The following is an 18647-nucleotide window of genomic DNA, read 5'->3' as shown; positions in this document are numbered from 1 at the left end:
CGCCTCTCTGTCTGGAGCCCCCGGTCTGACCATCTGGCACCTCCCCCCACCCCCACCCCCATCTCTCAGCTTTGGCTTTCTCTTCCTGTACCTTTGAGCACATGGCCAAATAATGGTCACCCCAGAAGAGCAGCATCAGCCCTACATCTGCTTGACCTCACTACTCACCCTATCTGTTTGGGTCTAGATGCCCAGGAGAGGAGCTGAGTGACTTGGCTTAGGTGGGGGTCCCTCTGGTCTCTGGCTGGGCAGGTAAGGTCCCATGGAAAGGAGAGCTGCCTCTCCTTGGCTGTATTTGGGATGGTTCCCCAGGAAAGGTGTGCAGGGGTGGGAGAAAGAAGTGACACCTTCACTATACCTTGTCTCAAAACCATTTTGTGGTTTGGGGTTGCAGTTGCCAGGCTTCTGATGTACCTAGGTGAGGACGTTTGTTTCATCGAGGAATTGGCATGAGATTGCCAAATTTCAATATGCCACCATCTATTACCACCATCAGATGATAAATGAGAAAAACAGGAAGACCCTAATATTAGAATTTTCAAAAATTCATTATTTGTAAGTAATTCATTTAATTAAGTTGAATTAATCAATGTGTATTCTTGGATTTTTCATTTTGCCAAAGACAAGGAAGGCTTTGGCCATGGCCTCACTTTGGAGACCCACGGGCACTGAAGAACCCAGAGAAGTCACTTAAAGATAATGACGACACTACAGCAGCATTAAGAGCTGACCTGAGCCAGCTCCGGGCTCAGAGCCTGGCATGCCCTATTGAATCCTGTGTCTCCTACAGGCCACTGTTACTGCGTCACCACATGAAGTTGAGAGGATGAGGCTGAGAGGTCATGTGCCTTGTCCAAGGTGGCAGATAGCAAGAGGAGGAGTGGGATGGATTCCAGGTTGTTGACTCCGAAAAAAGGGTCCTTTTGGGTGAGGGAGATGGGTGGGGTCCCATCTCTAACAGAGACAAGCCTGTAAGATGGGTACGCTACCAGCAAAATGGACAAGCTGTTTGGGCTGTAACAGGGGCTCAGGATTTCCCCGAAAGGATGTTGACTTAGACCTTGAAGAACAGGAAGGAGGCATCGGCCAGAGGAGAGAACGAGGCACTGGGAGTGAGGATGGGGGAAAGACACAGAGGCAAGGACGGAGGCCTGGGAGAGCATGGGGAGCCAGGCAGGTTGGGGTACAGGGGAGCAACACGATCCATCTGTGATTTAGAACGCTAGCCCTACTGACAACATGAAGGCTGGACCAACATTTGCAAATTAGAAATTTGTGCTGGCAAACACTTTTCAACAGAGCAAACGTTTGGCATATGCAGATATGTTCAAATGGACTGATTTCTGAATACACATTCTGGTTTGGAAGCTACATCTTCTGGGGCTGCCGTGAGAGTGGTCTAGACTTTAAATGTTGATTCGTTTCTTGGAGAAAACCACTGGCTTTTAGAATAACTTCCACCCTCTTCCACAAGACTGACTCGTTCGTGGAGTTTTGTTCCTAAAGCCCTTTCACGGACACAGTCGGAGTGGTAGCTCTGTGGGGAGATGGGCAGGCCTTATGTCCTGAAATGACGGATGAAGGAAGGTTCGGCTGCCGAGGGAGACCACGCAGGGTCTCACAGGTGGAGCAGGGTCTCTACTGCCAAGTCCTAACCACAACGACTTCATACCTCGTTCACAGCCCTAATTATGCACAACACGTGTGGCGGGGGAAGAGGGGCTTCTGGGCTCAGCTCTGTTGTCACATGTCCTTGCTGAGTGCTTAGTTCCTTGGGGCCACTGTAACGGTACTACAAGCTGGGTGGCTTCAAACAACAGACATATTCTGCAGGCCAGAAGTCCAAAGCAAGGTGTCTGCAGGGCCCGGCTCCCCCTGAAGGCTCTAGGGGAGGGTCCTTCCTTGTCTCTTCCAGCTTCTGGTGGTGGCCGGCCGTCCTGGGTGTTCCTGGGCTTGTGGCTGCATCACTCCAGCCTCTGCTCTGTTGTCACACGGCTCTTTCCCTGGGTGCCTACTCTGTATCTCTGCTCCCAAATCGCTCTCTTCTTTGCCTTGTGAGGACACTGGTCATTGGAATCAAGGTCCACCCTAATCCTGTATGATCTCATCTTAACTTGACCATATCTGTAAAGACCCGAATAAAGTTACAGGTACCAGAGGTGAGGACTGGAAAATATCTTGGCGGGGGGCACTATTCAACCCATTACGCTGAGAGACTGCTGGGGGGAGAGGTGGCTCCCTGGTGGGCAGTGCTTTCCAGTCAGAAGGCTCTGTGAGTAGTCGGTGCTCTCTGGCCCATTGGGGTTCTACCTGTCGCTTGCACATGCCCCCAGTGGGTCCCTGTGTCCTGCAGCCCCTGTGCCGCGATGGGTGTGGAGTCAACTGCTGCCAGCTTGGAGCTCGTGGGGACAGGTTGTGCCTCTGTGGCATCTGTTTGGGAGGCTGCCAATGCCTGGGGCAGCGAGTGGGTGGCGGCTTGGGCACATAGCGTGTTCTGGGGAGCAGGCTGCGTGTAGCGGGCGGTGGCATCCTTCCTCAGGACTCCAGGCAGCATCTGGCACATTGCTCGGTCAGGGTATTGTCCTAGCTTCAGGGCCATCAAGGGGCAGTGTGTTTGGGGAAGTGGCACAGAGCTTAGACCTTCAAGTTGGTCTGGTTCTTTTCCCCACCACCTTGCACACATCACTAGGGAAGGGATATTTGGCCACCCCTGTCTTCCCACACTGTTTCGGATGCATAGCAGCTGCCACGTGTTTGCAGATGCAGTCGCCACGTGGCTGGTGCTTGGTGACTCTGAGATTCCTCTGGGTGAGTCTCTTCACTTTCTAAGCATCCTGCAAGGCTGCTGGGGGAGGTGATGAGATCATGTATATTAATTAAAACCATGTTCTCGAGAAGCACCAGCTCTGGTCATAATCTGGGAGATGGTTCAGGAGGAAGCAGCAGGACTTGATTGCAGAACAGAGCACAGTCAAAGATGACACCTCGTTCTCTGGGGTGGTCACAGGGATGGGTAATCCGGCCCCAGTGGGAACAGCTCATAGGAAAGGGGTGAGTTTGGACCAGGAGGGTGGCTCCCTGTAAAAACTTACTGCATTTAATAGAGAAAGTGGAAGTAGGAATTCTGTTCTAGATCTATCAAGTCAGCAGCGACTGTGGACCCTGGGGGTGGGAACATTTTCTCACTACAGGAGACCAGAGGGGCACAGGGACCCCTAGGGAGTTCTGTTAGGGGTCTTCTGCCAAGGACTAGAGGAGACCCAAGAGGAGAAGGGGGGCAGTGGAAGGGGTAGGAAGCAGCAGGGGAGCTTGGAAGGGGCAGTTTGTCCTGTTGGTAGCCCAGAAGGCAGCTGGGAAGAATGGGAATTCAAGGTCTTAGGAAGTGGGAGCCTGGGGAAACCTAGGTAGTCATGGGAACCAACACACCTGCAAATACTGGCTGCCTGGTCCTTTAAGGAAAAGTTTGCTGCAAAGTAGAATCCCAAGTGGCCTCGGGCCAGCAGGGAAGGGGCCATCCTCAGCTAATTCCTCACAGCTCTGAGGGTTCCATCTGTCCTCACCCCCTGTGTGTGGCCCTGATTCCCAAAGCTACCTGAATGCTCCCTAAGGACCGGGGCTGCTTCTGAAAGACCACGGGTTTCCTCCAGCAAAGTACCAGGTACATAGTAGGTATGCAGTTAAGAAGACAAGACCCCCCCACCCCCACCCCCAGGCTGTGCTGAGTGCTGGAGTTGTCAACCCCTGCTTCACGTGAGAATATTGAAAAATGCTGACACCTGTGCCCCCTCGTTTTGCATTATGATTCAGCTGGTCTGAGGTTGGGCCTGGGCAGCAGTAGTTTTAAAAGCTCCCCACTGGCCCTGCACCCAGGGCAAAGACATACCACCAGGGCTGTGGCTCTGTGACTGGGCGCTTGCCTGCCTTGTTGGACCTGGTTCATCTTTGCTGAGTGGCCGAGAGATGTGCAGCCCCACAGACGTGATGTACGTGATGGGTCTGGCAGTGCCTGGCACACAGATACCCTCGTGACTCTTGATTCACAGTGGAAAGCGGGTTTTGCCACGTTTAGGTGGGCAGACTTCTCAACTCAGAGAAAGGGCAGCTTTCAGGGAAAGGGAAGAGGGGCAACGGGTGCTGGAAGGTCCCGAGCTGGGTCAGTGGCTGTGACGGTGTTTGTGGGACAAGAGCTCATTCCTTGGCCTAGGTCCCCTTTTGTGAAACAAATGCCATTTTGTCAGAATCCCTCTCCTTGGGGCCGAGGCAATGCAGTTCCTGTTAACGAGCTCTCGTTGAACACAAACTCCGTGCCGCATCTGTGCAAGGGGTTGGGGACCCCTAAATGAATTAGACAAATTAGACAAAGTCATGCCCTATTGGAGCCCAGCGTGCTGTGACCCAGGGCAGCCGGAGAGCAGGGGAGGAAGTGGTTCATTCTAGCTTTGCAAGGATCGGGGTGTGGGTCGTGGAGACAGACAGGGCTTGCGTGGCCTCTGGCAAGAGTCCTGCTCTTCGAAACATTCTTTTGTTCTTGGTATAAACCATTCCCAGTCGGCTGAGGAGGGAGCTTTGGGACCCAGCCTGGGACCTACAGATGCTGAGCTGTGAGTCTGAGATGGTTAGGTTTCCACATTTTTCACAAATCCCTAAGGCCTGCCTGGAAAACAAGGGCCTCCACAAGTTGGCTGCTTCTCCTCGCACCATGGCAGGGTTTCAAGAGACCTTAAGGAGGAGCCTGCCGGCCCCTCAGCAACCTCAGATGGGCTACAATGATGTGCAGGAAGGTCTAGATCAGGGGTGTCCAAGCTACAGCCCGCGATCCATTTTTTATTGGCCCGCAGCAAATTCCAAAAATATATTTAGTTTACTTAAATAAACCAGGTGAGGCAATACGTACTTCACCTCAAGTGAGTGGCTCGGCTGTTTGTGTATTTTACCGCATATGGCCCTTGGTGAAAAACGTTGAAAAAAGTTTGGACACCCCTGGTCTAGATGTAGTGATGCTGTGGACGCAGGAGGGCTTGGACCCGAAGCATCCTCGTGCAGAGGGTTCTCATGGAGTGGCGTGGGGTGCTGTGTGGTGTCCCCAGGAGGGGCACTGTTCATCCATGCTATTCACCCTGGCTGAGCACGTCCTCTCTGCTGGCACTGGGTTGGAGATGAGGGTGGAGGCAATCAGTCCAGCTCCAGCCACGCTGGGAGTGAGGTCAGACAGCCGCGTGTCTGGAGCATGGTGAGGAGTGCTGCCAGCCGGGTCAGTGCAGGGAGCGCAGAACTAGCACTGAAAGCCCCTCCTGGGAGGGGGCTCCTCTGCGCTGTGTCTTAAAGGAAGGATAGGGTCGGTCATGAGAAGGAAGACAGTCCAGGCAGGAAGAACAGATCTGTGTCTTATCCCGGGAGGAGAGCGCTAGGCAAGGCTGCGGGGACTCAGCTCGAGCCAGTGGGAGAGGTGGGATGCTAGGCCTGGGGGCCAGAGAGACAGATTTGCGTGCAGGCTTGATTTGGTGGTCAGACTGCTGGGACCGCAGTCTCACTCAGTCTTCAGAGAGTTTTGTTCCAGCAGAACACAAGTGTGTGTGTGTCCTTCGTGCATGTGTGTGTGTGCTCATGCTTGTGTGTGTGTGAGTGTGAGTGTGAGTGTGTGTGTGTGTGTGTGTGTGTGTGTAGAGACAGGAGCAGAGAGCTGCCGTAGAATGAAACAAACCAAAATCCAGGCCGTGGGCTCGTCAAGTCAGCTAATCAACCATGCTTTACAGGGTGGTTCCTAACACATAGTAACAATACTAGGTCCCAGGGTCGTGGTTTTCGCTAAACCTCACCACATTTCTACAAAGAGGGAATTATCATCCACATTTTCCAATGATCGAGTATCCTTACAAGGTAAGGTCAGGGACTTACAGAGCCTCTTATCTTCTTGGTAGAGTTTTCTGGAATCTTCCCTCTCTACTACTGCTCTGGGCCCCAAACCTTCGAAAATTCTTCTAGGTCCATTTGCCCTTCCTTTGAGCCAGCTGTTTCCTCCTCTGGGAGATTTTCCTGCTTCTGCACCTCCTTCAGATCTTAGCTCAGGTATGACCTCCTCAGGTGTCCGTTCCCTGGACCCGGCCCCTCCCACCGCAGGCTGTGCTCCTGTGACTGGGCTCCTCTAGGAAATGTGCTTGCCTGTCAATCACAGCATCTACGGCCAAGTGGCCTTTCACTTGCTAAGTTCCTCGCAAGCCTACAGCATGCCTTGTGCCCCTAGCCTGGTACCTGGTCCCAGGCAGGCACTTAGTAAAATATTTGTCAAATAAATTAATGAATTGTTGAGAAAATCAAAACTCAGTGACGTTAAGGAGCGTTCCCAAGGTCACACGACCAGCGAGTTGGCATTTAAACCGGGCTTCTCTGTGGCTCCACTCGTGTGTGGGTTCCACTGCACCACCCAGCTTCTGCTTCTTGTGCCAGCCTGAGCCGTTCAGCAGCCTGCAGCGGGAGAAAGGGGGCCCAGAGGCGAGCCTCATAGACCGTGGCCCGGGAGTGAGTCAGGAAGTGTCAGGGCCTCAGGATTCAGGCTCAATGGGGAGACGGAGGCAGAGCCCAGAAACAGAGATTGGGCCAATTCAGCTCAGGAGGGAAACGCACAGGCCTCACTCTGGGCCCCCTGGAGACTGAGTCTTCCTCAGCTAGCTTGGTTCCAGCCTCATCTCTTGGGACGAGGCACCTCCAACCCTGTTTGGCTCAGACTAAGCCAAGCCTCGGTTGTTTCTCTTTTCATGAAAACACAAAGAAAGCCTCTCCTGCATTTTGTCTGAATCCCATTGAAGTTGTTTTTTATAAAGTGTCCAGGCTCTCTAAAAGGTGTATAGATGTATTTTCTGTTTGCAAATAATAATAATAACAATGCTTTATTGTGTCGACGTATGCAGCAGTAGAGAACTCTACAGTTTGCAAACAGTGTGAGAGCACCGAAAGCTGAGTCTTCTTCCAGGCCTCTCTCTGGGACCCCTTCCTCACCCAAGCCCCCGCGCCAGATTTCCCAGGTCACTCATTAGTTCCCAGCGCAAACTGCTTGCCCCGCTTAGCAGTCTCTAAAATAGTACTTTACAATTTTGCATTTGTTCCTTCAAATAGTTCTGCTTGGCATATCTCTTTATTTAACATTAAACATTCTTTTTAAATCAGCACACACATTGTAATAAATCAAACTGTGTAGGCAGTCGTATAATAAAATACCTGATATGTTTTGAGTGCTTACTTGGTGACAGGCACTATCCTGGGAATGTTACCTGTGTAATCGCATTTAATCCTCTCCACAACCCTTTTCATTTTCGGCATGAGCCAAGATTGGCATCCAGGCAATGGATTTATTTATCACCTTTAGGCCATAGCTGTGGATGTTCTAAAGTGAAAAAAAAAAAAAAAAGAGAAAGATTTGACTCCTCCTCTGCCCTTCTTCCCTATTTTTATTAAAGTGCTCCTATCAGTTACTTTTCTTTAATCAATTACTTTTGAATCTTTAAATCAATGTCCGTCTCCATCATCCTCTCACGGTGCTCATCTCCTCATTTTGTAAGGTGAGGTTATTAAGTGCCCTATCAATTTTCCTGCCTTCCCATGCACATTTTACTATTAGGGTTGCTGTTACATCAGGGCCCTTTATATTTACTCCTTGACCCATATTCTCTACCATATACTTTTGTCCATAGCTTGACCAATAATCAAAAACAGTAGGCAACATTGATATAATTATTGCTATATCCGAACTGTCTGATGCCGGTTACACATGGTGCTGGGATTACATATGCTTCCTTCTCCAGGGACCAGCTTCGCAAACATGGGATCACTCGAGGCAGAATGTCGTGGAACAGAATGAATGGATTCTCGTTAGCTGTACTCCATCCGTTGCTTAAAATCACAGCCCATTTCAGTCTGCTTCATGTTTGGGTCATGAATATCGTGCAGGATTTTGTTTTCTGTGTTTGTTCTTTCCGGGAATTTCTAATCGCCTTTCTCTTTTCCTTCTTGCTTTATTTGCCATTATCTCTCTTCCCTTTTTCAAACTCACCCTTTTTTCATGCCACCGGTTCTATCGCGCCGCTCCCTGGTTTTCATTTGTTGTTGTTGGTTTGTTGTCCTCTCAGGACCCTCTCTATTTCTGTTCCAACTTGTACTGCCTCCTCTGCACGCCTGCTGCCCAGAGACCATCCCGGGCTCCCCTTCATTTCTTTCCTGAGTTGGAGCCTCCTAAGAAAAGACACCTGGAAAGTAAACTATCTGAAAAGGTCTGTATTTTACACTCACACTGAGAGTAGATTTCCAGGTTCAAAATGATTTTCCTTCATAATTTTGAAGACTTTAGAGCTTTCCATGTTGCTGATGAAAAGTCTAATTCTAGATCCTTTGTGGATTCTCTGTGTTCTATTTTTCTTTCCTGGCAGATTTTAGGAAATTTTCTCTGTCCTTGGCGTTCATGTATTACGTGAGGATACCCTTCATTCATTCATTCTTCGGGACACTTTGTGGACCCCTGGAACCTGAAGACTCATCCTTTCGCTCTGGGACATCCTAATGTATTTTTTTTTTTTTAATCAGCTTTTTTTTCCCCCCATTCTGCGTTTCTGAAACTCATTCGTTGGCTCTCAAACCTTCCAGAATGGGTTTATATTCTGCTACATGTTTTCATATTTTCTTATTTCTTTGCCTTTTTGTTATTTATTTGGGGTTTTGTTGACTTCACTTTCCAGTCCATCATTTGCCCCCCCACACACACACCTTTTCAAAAGATTTTGGTGCCAATATTTTTAATTTCTAAGAGCTTTTTCTTATCATCTGATTGCTCATTTTCCTAGTATCTATTTTTGCTTTGTAGCTATTAGTACTGAGTAGTAGAATGTTCGAGTTTTTGTTTGTTTGCTTTAATCCATGAGTTATTTCTGTCTCCTGTACGGTCAGTTTTTGTGTGTATCTTGATCTTTCTCTTTCTTATTGTTGCTCATTTCCTCCTGTGCTTGCTCACCCAGGGTTAAGTCTAACGGCAGTCGTGAGTGTATTCCTTAGCTAATAAGTAAATGATCTCAGAAAGATCGACTAACTGGCCAGGGTCACCCAAGTAGAAATGTCACAGCTGGTGCTCACCTCCCAGCCCTCTGATTTTTGATCTGCTCCTTTTCCGTGACACAGCTCCGCCTCTCGGTAGCACAGCGTTGCTTACTTTTCACACGTGGCTGACACCTCTCCGCAGTGAGCTCGGAGCGCCTGGTGGGCAGACCGCCGTCTTTTATGTCTTAATGTCCTTCCTCTGTTGTCTGTACGTCTTGGAGGTTCTGGGACTCTCGAGTACCTGTTATTCTATTCCGCTGCCTCTGACTGTGCGACCTGTATTTGTACTTCTCAGCTATGACGTAGGGTTTGTAAAACTAGGCAACAGATGTAGGGCATCCGCCCCAGCACTTTCTACGCAGTAGGCCCTCCGTTCTTCAAAAGACTCGATTGATTTTAGGCCCAGATTCATCCGCTTCGCTGACTGTATGAAGGCCGAAATTTTCTAATAGCAGGTCTAGAAGAAGTGTGGCACTAGCGTGTCGATAAGGGGACAGGCAGTTTGATACTCAAAGCACTGGGAACAAAAGTTCCAAAGGAAAAAATTACAAACATGTTTAGCTTTTCTGTGACCCTCCCCTTTCACAATTCCTATTTCCTTTTAATTTTTTAAAGGGCAAAGATAATATATTGGTTATGGCAAGCAAAACGACTGTAACAGATGACCCAAAAATGTACTGGCTCAGACAAAAGAAAGCTTATTTGTCTCTTATAAATAGTCCTGGTGATGGACAGCTCTCCTCCATGCAGTGGTACTGGGATCCAGGCTTCCCCATCTTGTGGTTCCACCATCCTCGAGGGCTTGTTGCCATCTGTACCAGGCTGGGGGGAAAGCTCAGAGAACAGCGTGGCCACTGGCTCTCCCAGGCCCTGGCACACATTACTTTGTTCACATCCCTTGGCGATACCTCAGTCACATGGCCCCATCTAACTGCAGGGCAGATGGGAAATATAGCCTGACAGTGTGCCAAGGAAAAATGAAGCATGGATTCGGGGGGACAGTTAACAGTCTCCACCCAGGAACGTAGTGAGCCATCCTGGAGACACCCGCAGAGCCCCACCCATCCATCCAGCAAATGTTGATTGCATACCCACGGCATGCCAAGCCCCGTGCTAGGTGCCGGGAACACAGAGAAGAGTGAGACACATTTCTCGTTCTCCAAAGTGTAGCAGGAGAGGCCGAAGGTGGTCAGAGAGCGTCACCGAGATGCGGAGTGCTCTGTGCCATACCAGGTGAAAGCAGCTGGCCCAACATCTCTGCAAAGGAGGAAACGTTATTTCTGGTGGCTTCAATAGATGCCTGGCTTTCTGATCTCGTTCTGTTCTCATGTATATTTCTCAACCGAGGCTCTTGAATAATGGGATGTAGGAGCTGGAAGGAATACCAAAGATTGTCTGGTATCTTGTCCATCCCAACCCAGTTTAAAGATGGGGACAGCGAGATCTGCAAAGGGGAAATGGCCTACCTGCCTGAAGTCACACAGCTGACCAATGGCCAGACCTGGGTGTGTAGGCAGTACTCTTTACACAGCCTGGCAAGTGCAGACTCTCGTTTTTGCTCTGTTTCTATAATTTCCCTTCTGACTGGTGTCAGATTTCCCATCCCCTGGTCTTGCTGCCCCAGTAGGAGGTGTGCTGGAGGTCCTTCTGAATTCTGTGGTTGTCAGGGGGCACGCAACCCCTTTCTGGGATGGTTGCTTCTCCCTGGCCCAGTGACCTTGCCAAGGGTGAGGCCTGCAGAATCCACTCCCAGCTGCCTGCACTCCCAGCAAAGACTCAGGCACCTCTCTCTCAGGACAGGAGACCTCCATTGGGGAATGCCACATGGGGTCAGGTGTACCCACCAGTGCCTGGGAAGCAGGGCCCCCTAGAGGGACTCCTGCGCCCTGGGCTTCCACCTGCATATGGAAGAATTTGAGGGGGTTTATAACTTCAGACTGGGTGCAAAATTAGGAAAATGTGAAATAAGCATCAACCATAGGTACGTTAGCTCATTTACCTTCATCATCTGCTACTGAGAACTTACTCCTTTGGACGTTCTGACGTGCAGAGAGAGAACAATAAAATCACTGAAAGGAAGTTTCTCACAGTCCTCCAGCTTCGGGGAATGACTCACATGACGCAGGCTCAAGAGGGAGCCATTTACGTGGCGCTTTGATTTATTCCTTCTTGTTGTCGTTGTTGATTCAGCAAATGTATATGAAATCTTTCTGTAAGCATAAAATTGTGCTAAATACAAGGGGTGTGAAGGAGGCAGAGACAATTATGACAGTCTCTGCCCTCAGCTGAGTCTTGGTCTCTGCGTACAGCATAAGTTGAATGTTACTAGGTGGAACCTATGAGGAAGGCAGGCATGGCTGGGGACAGAGCCAGAGGCCAGAGGCACAGAAGTGAAGCCTGTTCCAAGGCCCGCAGGACAGCAGAGAACTGGCCTGGGTCCTTGTCTGATGAAGGCACAGTACCTACCTCATGCCCGGGGCTGTGCTGGGGAGTAAATGAGCTGGCCTGGACAGGTGGTGGGCACAGTGCCAGGTACACAGTAAGCGCTTAATGCATGGTAGCTCTTACCGCGTATGACAAGATGGCTGAGGATTCCAGGCAGTGAGTAGCTGGGAGGGCGAGTGGTGCTGAGTTTCCAAGTACTGTTCACAAATAGTTAATAGCAAAAAAGGGGAAGCAACATGTTCATAGAAGGGGTAACCCCAGCTGGCCCAGGTCTCCATCATATGGACAGGCAAACAGGCTCATGAAGGGAACCTATAGCCCATTTATGTGTGACTGAGGGCATGTGGTTTATAAGTACTTTTTCATTCTTTTTTTTGGCCTTCTTTCTATCTTTTCAGATGGTATTTTTCCTTGCTTTGTTATTTGCCGTGATCATTTATTGATTCTCTCTTTTTATTTTCTACACAATGTTTGAGATAGGTAGGAGGCTATCCAAGAAATAGCTCCAGAAGGTGTGTGCTTGGTAGAGAAATAAACAAGTCTGTTGTCTGGCTCGGCATAAGAACTCTCCCACTGTTGGCGCTGTCAAGAGCGATTGCTTATGGGAGGTGGTGATTCCCGCAGCCCTGAGATGCTCCAGCAGAAATCTGGGCAACCATGCAGTGACATTATTAAAGAAGGGATTGTGTGTTCCCTGCGGGGTCAGATGGGAAGAACTAACGTTCCCGTCCCTTCCTGAGAGTCAAGGGCAGGATTCTGCTCATGCATTCAGACCTCCTTCCGGAAGCGTTTTCCAAGTGTCTTCTGAGCTCCAGGCCTCACTCAGTGTAAGTGGTAGCAGGGATGTCTGGAGCCAGTGTGCTTGGATTGAGTTAGGTCATGTAAATTATGCAAATGTAGAATGCAGGAGTCAATCTCACGGATTTGGGCTCCTGACCACCCCAGGGTGGATGCCCCGGGCTCCTCACAAATCACTGGCACAACTCCTTCTTCTGGAAAAGGGGCACTTACACATTCATTCAAAAAGGATGTCCATACACTGGCCATTGTAGCGAGGACAAGATTGCCATCACATGGCTTCTCCTCAAGGTGGGAGGAAGAATGAAAAGGTAATGCATTTTCAAATCACTGATTTCCACATCAGTACTTGGAGGAACACAAAGTAAGGCACATGGACAAGAGTGGGGACCTTTATAGACAGGATGGCCTGGAAGACTTCTCTGATGACATGGTGTCTGAACAAAGCCCGAAAGCTAGGAGAGCAAGTCAGCACAAATTTTGGGCAAAATACGTTTCTACAGCGAAAACCAGAAGTGCAAAGGCCCTGGGGTGCTATTTTCCAAAAAAGGTCAAGGGTGTTGGCATAGTTGGTGCAGGAGTGATTGCGAGGGAGAGGAGGAGGCATTTGGACAGATCAGCGTTTTTTCAGTGGTGATACCTTATAGCAAAATCCATTTAAAAAATTTTTTCCCCATTAGTTTTTGACAAGCATTGGATCAAAATTGTAAACTTGACTTTTCTCTGCGTTGTCTGTAGCAGTTTCTTCAAAAAAGCTATCATTCAGACAGATGCTATTTGCAGCCTGGACAGAAACACCACTTGGAGAGATCTGCTGGCAGAGATGAGATTTTTGTATCTCTGGAAGATGGTGAAACCCACCCAGCTGTCTGGTCGAGGTGAAAAAAATCACATTAACATGCAAACGCTCCCGAGTAAGTGAAATATTGATGGGTACAACCCTCCAAAGAAAAATATTCGTAAAATACAGGCTGTTGCGCCACAGCTAGCCAGCCAAGCTGTTTGCTCAGCGAGACCTGAGCGCTAAGAAATCTTGATTGCAGGTGCTGTGCCCTTCAGAAACTCCCTGGCCATCTCCCCTGGGAGTTCAGAAATGGGAGCTTGCGAGTGCTAGGAATCATGGGGTGGGGTGGGGGAGCCGCTTCTGAAAAGGACCTTCTGGCCACCTCCCTTTCATATCTTAATGTGACCTCCCACCGTGGCCCCCTGGGGCAAACAATGGAGAGAATGCTCCCTTTGCCAACGGGAGGGGTTCGCATTCCTGTGCGCTGGCTCCGGCTTCTATTTCTGATCCGATCAAGGTCTTCAAGGTGGTTTCCTAAAAAAGGATGATCGTTTCCCTTGTGGGACTTTGGGGGTGGAGGGGGAAGGAACATACATTTTCTCAGTAAATGTCCTTTATTTGCAACTTGGAGCCATAAAGCGTGGCAGTGGAGAGAGAGGGAGACACGTGACCTGGGCCCGTGGGTCTGCTCGCATTTCATCCACGCAGGAGGTGTCAGGTCGTGTTAGCATTCCATTTTGTAGACAAGGAAACTGAGGCTCAGGGATGAAAGAAGGGAGGGAGGCTGGTGTCCACTTGCCAGGAGGCAATGTAACAGGGCCCTGGGGAGCCTGGGCTCAGGGCCGCATGTGTGCGTCCGAATCCTGGCTCGCACACACCTGCCAGCTGTGGAACCCGCCGTGAGATGTCCCTTTTTCTCACTCGGCCCTCTGTGCTCACATACCGTATGGGGTGGTGGCACCTCCGCCTTTCTGGTTGTGTGAGGTTGTTGTCAGTGGATGTAAAGTGCTCAGGACACTGCCTGGTCCCTAGAAAGTGCTCAGTACCCCCGGGGTCTCTGCTGACTGCTCTCGATATGTCCGATATCACTCCTCTAGCAGGAAGTGAGGTGACGCCATTGCCAAGCGGGATTGTCCCTCAGAGGGACAACCAAAGTCGGTACCCCAAGACCCTACTAGAGTCCCCGGATCTGTGAGAACTCAGAACTGAGGTACAGGGATTCCAGAATGAACCCCCCACACACGTACACACAATGACACATGGGGCACAAGTCACAGATGCAGCCAGCTTGGTCCCTGGTTCTTTTCGCACGGTTCTCATCCAACGCCACGGGGAGTTATGACTCCCGCTTTGCAGATGAGAAAATTGATGTTCAGAATCTTTGCTGCTCCCCCAGAAGTCTCTGTCTGCCCGTTTATCCAGTTTCTCTGGAAATATTTGTTGCTATTTGGAGAAGAAAACCCTTTTCCTCAAGGATTGCAAACAAAAGCCTCTTTTAGCGAGCGTTGTTATCTATGCTGCATAACAAGCCAACTAAAACGGGGGGCTGGAAACAAAAGTGATTATTATCTCTTGCGGTTCTGTGGGTGGCTGGCACAGCCCAGGCTTGGGACACCTCTCCACGTTCCTGCCCGTGTGGCCGGCTTGGGCTTCTGCACAGCAAGCCTCTCAGGGTAGTTGGGCTTCAGAGGGGGACTGGCTTCCCCAGAGTGGAGTGTTTCCAGAGGTAGACGTGGAAGCTGCCAGTCTCTGAAGGTCAGACCCAGAGACTGCACAGGGTCACTGCCACTATGTGCTGTCACCCAAGAAGAGGGGACACAGACTCCATGGCAGAGTGTCAGAGGATTTGTGGTAGTCTGTAATCCCCACAGCTGGGAAGAGGGGTTTGGCAGATGCCATGGGTCTGTGTTTGGTAGATTACTCCCACGCAACGTGGGTTTTGCTAGGTGCCTTACAATAGATCTGGGGCATTTCCTGACACGCCTGGAGACAGGTCAGTTGGCCTAAGTAATTGGCTTAGGTCAGAACCTGCCTCTTTGGGGAGCTGGGAACAAGTCGGTCTGGCAGACAGACTAAGGCCAGGCAAGCAGTTGACACTGAGGGTCCATGAGGCACTGGGCAGTGTGTGTGTGGGGGGGAGGTGCCACAAGACGTGCAGAGCTTGTGCAGGGAGTGGGACAGGTGAGTTGGGCACCAGCAGGCCTTCAGGACACAGGCAGCCTGACCCCCTGGCCTCAGCCGGAGTCCCGGCCTCAGGAGCAGAGCTCCAGCCACCAGGCAGGTTCTGGAGCCCGACACTCATTCCTCGGAGGATAGAGGACAGGCAGGAAAGTCAGCAGCCCAGGCCCAGGGGCATCAAGCAAGTTCCTGGGGCAGGGACTAGAGCCTGTGCCAGCCAGACACCTGGTTCTAGGAAGTGCACCCCAGGTGTGAGCTGGCAAGGACCAGGTATAAGCCCCAGAACACGGACTCTGAGGGGACAGGAGTTCAGGGCCTTTGAGCTCCAGCCTCTGAGAGATGGTGGCCTCGGGTCCTCATTGCTTCTGAGAACTAGGGCTGGTGGCGTCTGCAGAGGGTCAGGAAGTGGAGGGGACACCACAGGGCCTGATGATCGACCCCTTTCCTTCAGGACCCCCGCCTGAGGAGGACAGAAGTTTCCATAAATTCCCTTCAATCCCAGGCTCCTCAATGAGTAACCCGCAGCTTGTAACCAAAGGCCCCTGGAAGCTCTGGTTCAAATCCAGGACCCCTTAGCATCTGTCCCCACCCCCACTGAGGGAGTCACACTTTAGCAGATCCTAAGTAGGGCCTACGCAAAGGCCTGGTGTGTTGGCAGAAGTGTCTGTGAAATAAATGAATGGTGAATGTAAACATTACCTCTTACGAGTAATAATAATGTAGACTTACAGAAAAGTTTTTAAAATAGTACAATTTTCCATATACCCCTCACCCACCTTCCCCGCAAGTCCGCATGTTGGGGACCGCAGTGCACTTAGCAGACCCCGGAGCTGAACAACCTACAATACTACTGACTACACCACAGACCTTGTTTGGATGCCGCCGGGTTTCCCCTACTGACCGTTTTCAGCTCCAGGACCCCATCCCTGGCCCCACCCATGCTGCTGTAGAGCCCAGGGCTCCTTCGTCTGCTCCAGTCCGGAACAGTCCCCGGTCTTTCTGTGGCCGTCATGGCCCGGCACTGTTGACGTGTGCTGCTCAGTCACTGTGTAGAACGTCCCTCAACTGGGCTTGTCTGACGATTCATCAGGATTGGACCGCGCTGTGCATTTTGGGCAAGAATCCCGCAGAGACGATGCTGTGTCCTGCTCAGTGCTTCCTGTTGGGGGTCCATGGTGTCCGTGTCTTATCCCTGGTGACGTTGACCTTGATCACTTGGTCAAGGGCGCATCTACCAGGCTTTTCCACTGTCAAGTTCCTATCTTTCCTTTGTAATTAATAAATATCTCGAGGGAGCTACTTGGCGATGGTGCGAATTGTGTTTCTCCTTCAACGTGCACCTATTCATTTTAGCGTCCGTCGGTGGGTCTGGTCCATACGTGAATATTGTGATGTTTGCTTAATGATGATTTCCTGTTTCCCTCTTTCCTTCTCCATTTATTACTTGGAATTCTACTGCGAGAAAGACTGTCTCTTCTCCCCCTTTTATGTGATTACAGTTGACACTTGAACAACCTGGGTTTGAAAATCCACTTATACCTGGATTTTTTACAGTAAATATACAGTCAGCCCTCTGTATACTTGGGTTTCACATCCACAGATTCAATCAACCGCAGATCAAAAATAGTTTGTTCAATCCGCGGTTGGGAGTCCTCAGATGCAAAGGACCGGCTGGCTGTATGCATTGATCTGTGACATTCTATAGAGGGGACTTAAGCATCTATCCATGGAGGGTCCTGGAACCAATACCCTGCAGATAGTGAGGGACGACTGAGGTTTTGGGGCAGTCAAAAGTCCCACGCAGATTTTCGGGTGTGCAGGGACCAGCACCTGTAACCCCCCAGTGCTGTTCAAGGGTCAATGACATTTATTTGTATTAGTGTAAACGTCTAGATATTTATTCTGTGAGTTATAGTCTAATACTGTGGTTATTGATTTTCTTGCTCAGATTGGTGCAGCTTTGGTCTAATATTAGGAGCTCTTTCAGTTCTGTGCTTATATTTTGACCTGTCCCCTGACTCCTCATCTTTTGGGGGGCACTTCCTGACTGTCTCGAATCACAAGATGCTCAAGGCTCATCTGGTATTTGCCTTCCCCCGCCTTGCAATCAGCCGGTTCTCTAAGGAGCCGTGGTACCTTTCACTGGAGAACGGCGCATAGAAACCAAGATCTGTGCGTGCAGTGCTGCCGGGCATCACTGTTTTAGCCCCTCTCGGTGGACACAGCTGGGAATTTCACGGATGTGCACTAACACACGTGCACACGCTCATCTATATTTCCGTGTCTACCTACTTGTATGTATATTAAAAACCCCGAGTTTATACTGATAGACAAGGTCCATTTTAACCTTCTCCCCTTTCCTGATTTGTAACGTCTGTCTCCACAGTGAGAAATCCCATTCTCATTAGCTAAAATATTTCTTTTTAATTCAAGTATATACTAAAGTAGCTTCAGAATTGCTAACCATACCCCTGTGAGAAACATGTTTACGAAGTTAATACCAGCATTTGTGTACAGTCTTTTGTCTTCAGCCATATGCTATCCAGCCAAACTCTGTTTTCCAAAGTCCCTTAGGTTATTTTTTTTTCTTTCCCATCCCCTTCAGTGTGGTTATAGTATTTACTTATGTATTTATGTATTTATGTATTTATTTATAATAGTTCGGTCCATCTGTTAGTGTGTATATTCCATGTGGCATTTCCTTCACATTTGGTTGGTTTCAATCATTTTTTGTGGGTACAGGAAAGTCATGTGAAACATTATAATGCTTCTGAGTCCGATTTGGACCAAAAGACACACTCAGGGAAGTGTCAGTCCCTCTTTGCCTCTGCTCCCCAATCCCGTTCTTTCTCCACCCCTTTCTCACTCACCTCCTCTAGATAGCCAGCCTCTTTAATCTTGAATTACTCTTCTTTTGCACAGATGAATAGATGACATATTGTTAGAGCCCTTTCTTAGATGAATTGTAGCATACTATAAGTGCTCGTCACTCTGCTTTTCTAACGTAACAGTATGTCCTGGAATTCTCTCCAGATCCGTTCCTGTCACTCTTCCCCTTCCTCTCTGCATAGTACTCCATTGCATGTTATACTGGAGTTTGCCCAGCCCCTCTTCTATGTCTGGGCGTTTAGGTTACTTCCGGTATTTTTACATTTACAAATGACACTGCAGTGAACAAACTTGAATGTGTATTTTTGTAAAGCTGGAGATTCTCTTCAGGGTAGAGTCTAAGGAGGAGGGTTGCTAGGCTGGTGGGTAGGTGCACACATAGTTTTGTTAAAGTGTTGCTCACTTTCCCTCCAGGAAGCTCTACCCTCAACTGTTAGAAAATATTTGTTTCTTGTTGAAAGTTAATGGTTTGTGT

At 49.6% G+C, this 18647-nt stretch overlaps 1 long non-coding RNA gene across 7 annotated transcripts in view; it reads left to right on the top strand.

Annotated features, from left to right (window-relative positions):
• Positions 1-18647, top strand: part of LOC109455023 (protein TUNAR) — a 46855-nt gene that overhangs the window by 13976 nt on the left and 14232 nt on the right. Inside the window, exon 1 of one of the 7 annotated variants that reach the window (XR_012494536.1) lies at positions 13215-13235. The exons of the other annotated variants lie outside the window; for them this stretch is intronic. This is a non-coding gene — a long non-coding RNA (protein TUNAR). Of the gene's footprint in view, positions 1-13214; positions 13236-18647 lie in introns of those variants that run through there. 7 annotated transcript variants of the gene reach the window in all.

The sequence above is a fragment of the Rhinolophus sinicus genome, linkage group LG03 (assembly GCF_036562045.2).
Source record: "Rhinolophus sinicus isolate RSC01 linkage group LG03, ASM3656204v1, whole genome shotgun sequence".
NCBI classification, from domain to species: Eukaryota; Metazoa; Chordata; class Mammalia; order Chiroptera; family Rhinolophidae; genus Rhinolophus; species Rhinolophus sinicus.
Note: the sequence above shows the minus strand (reverse complement) of the source record. Positions and strands in the feature narration are given on the sequence as shown.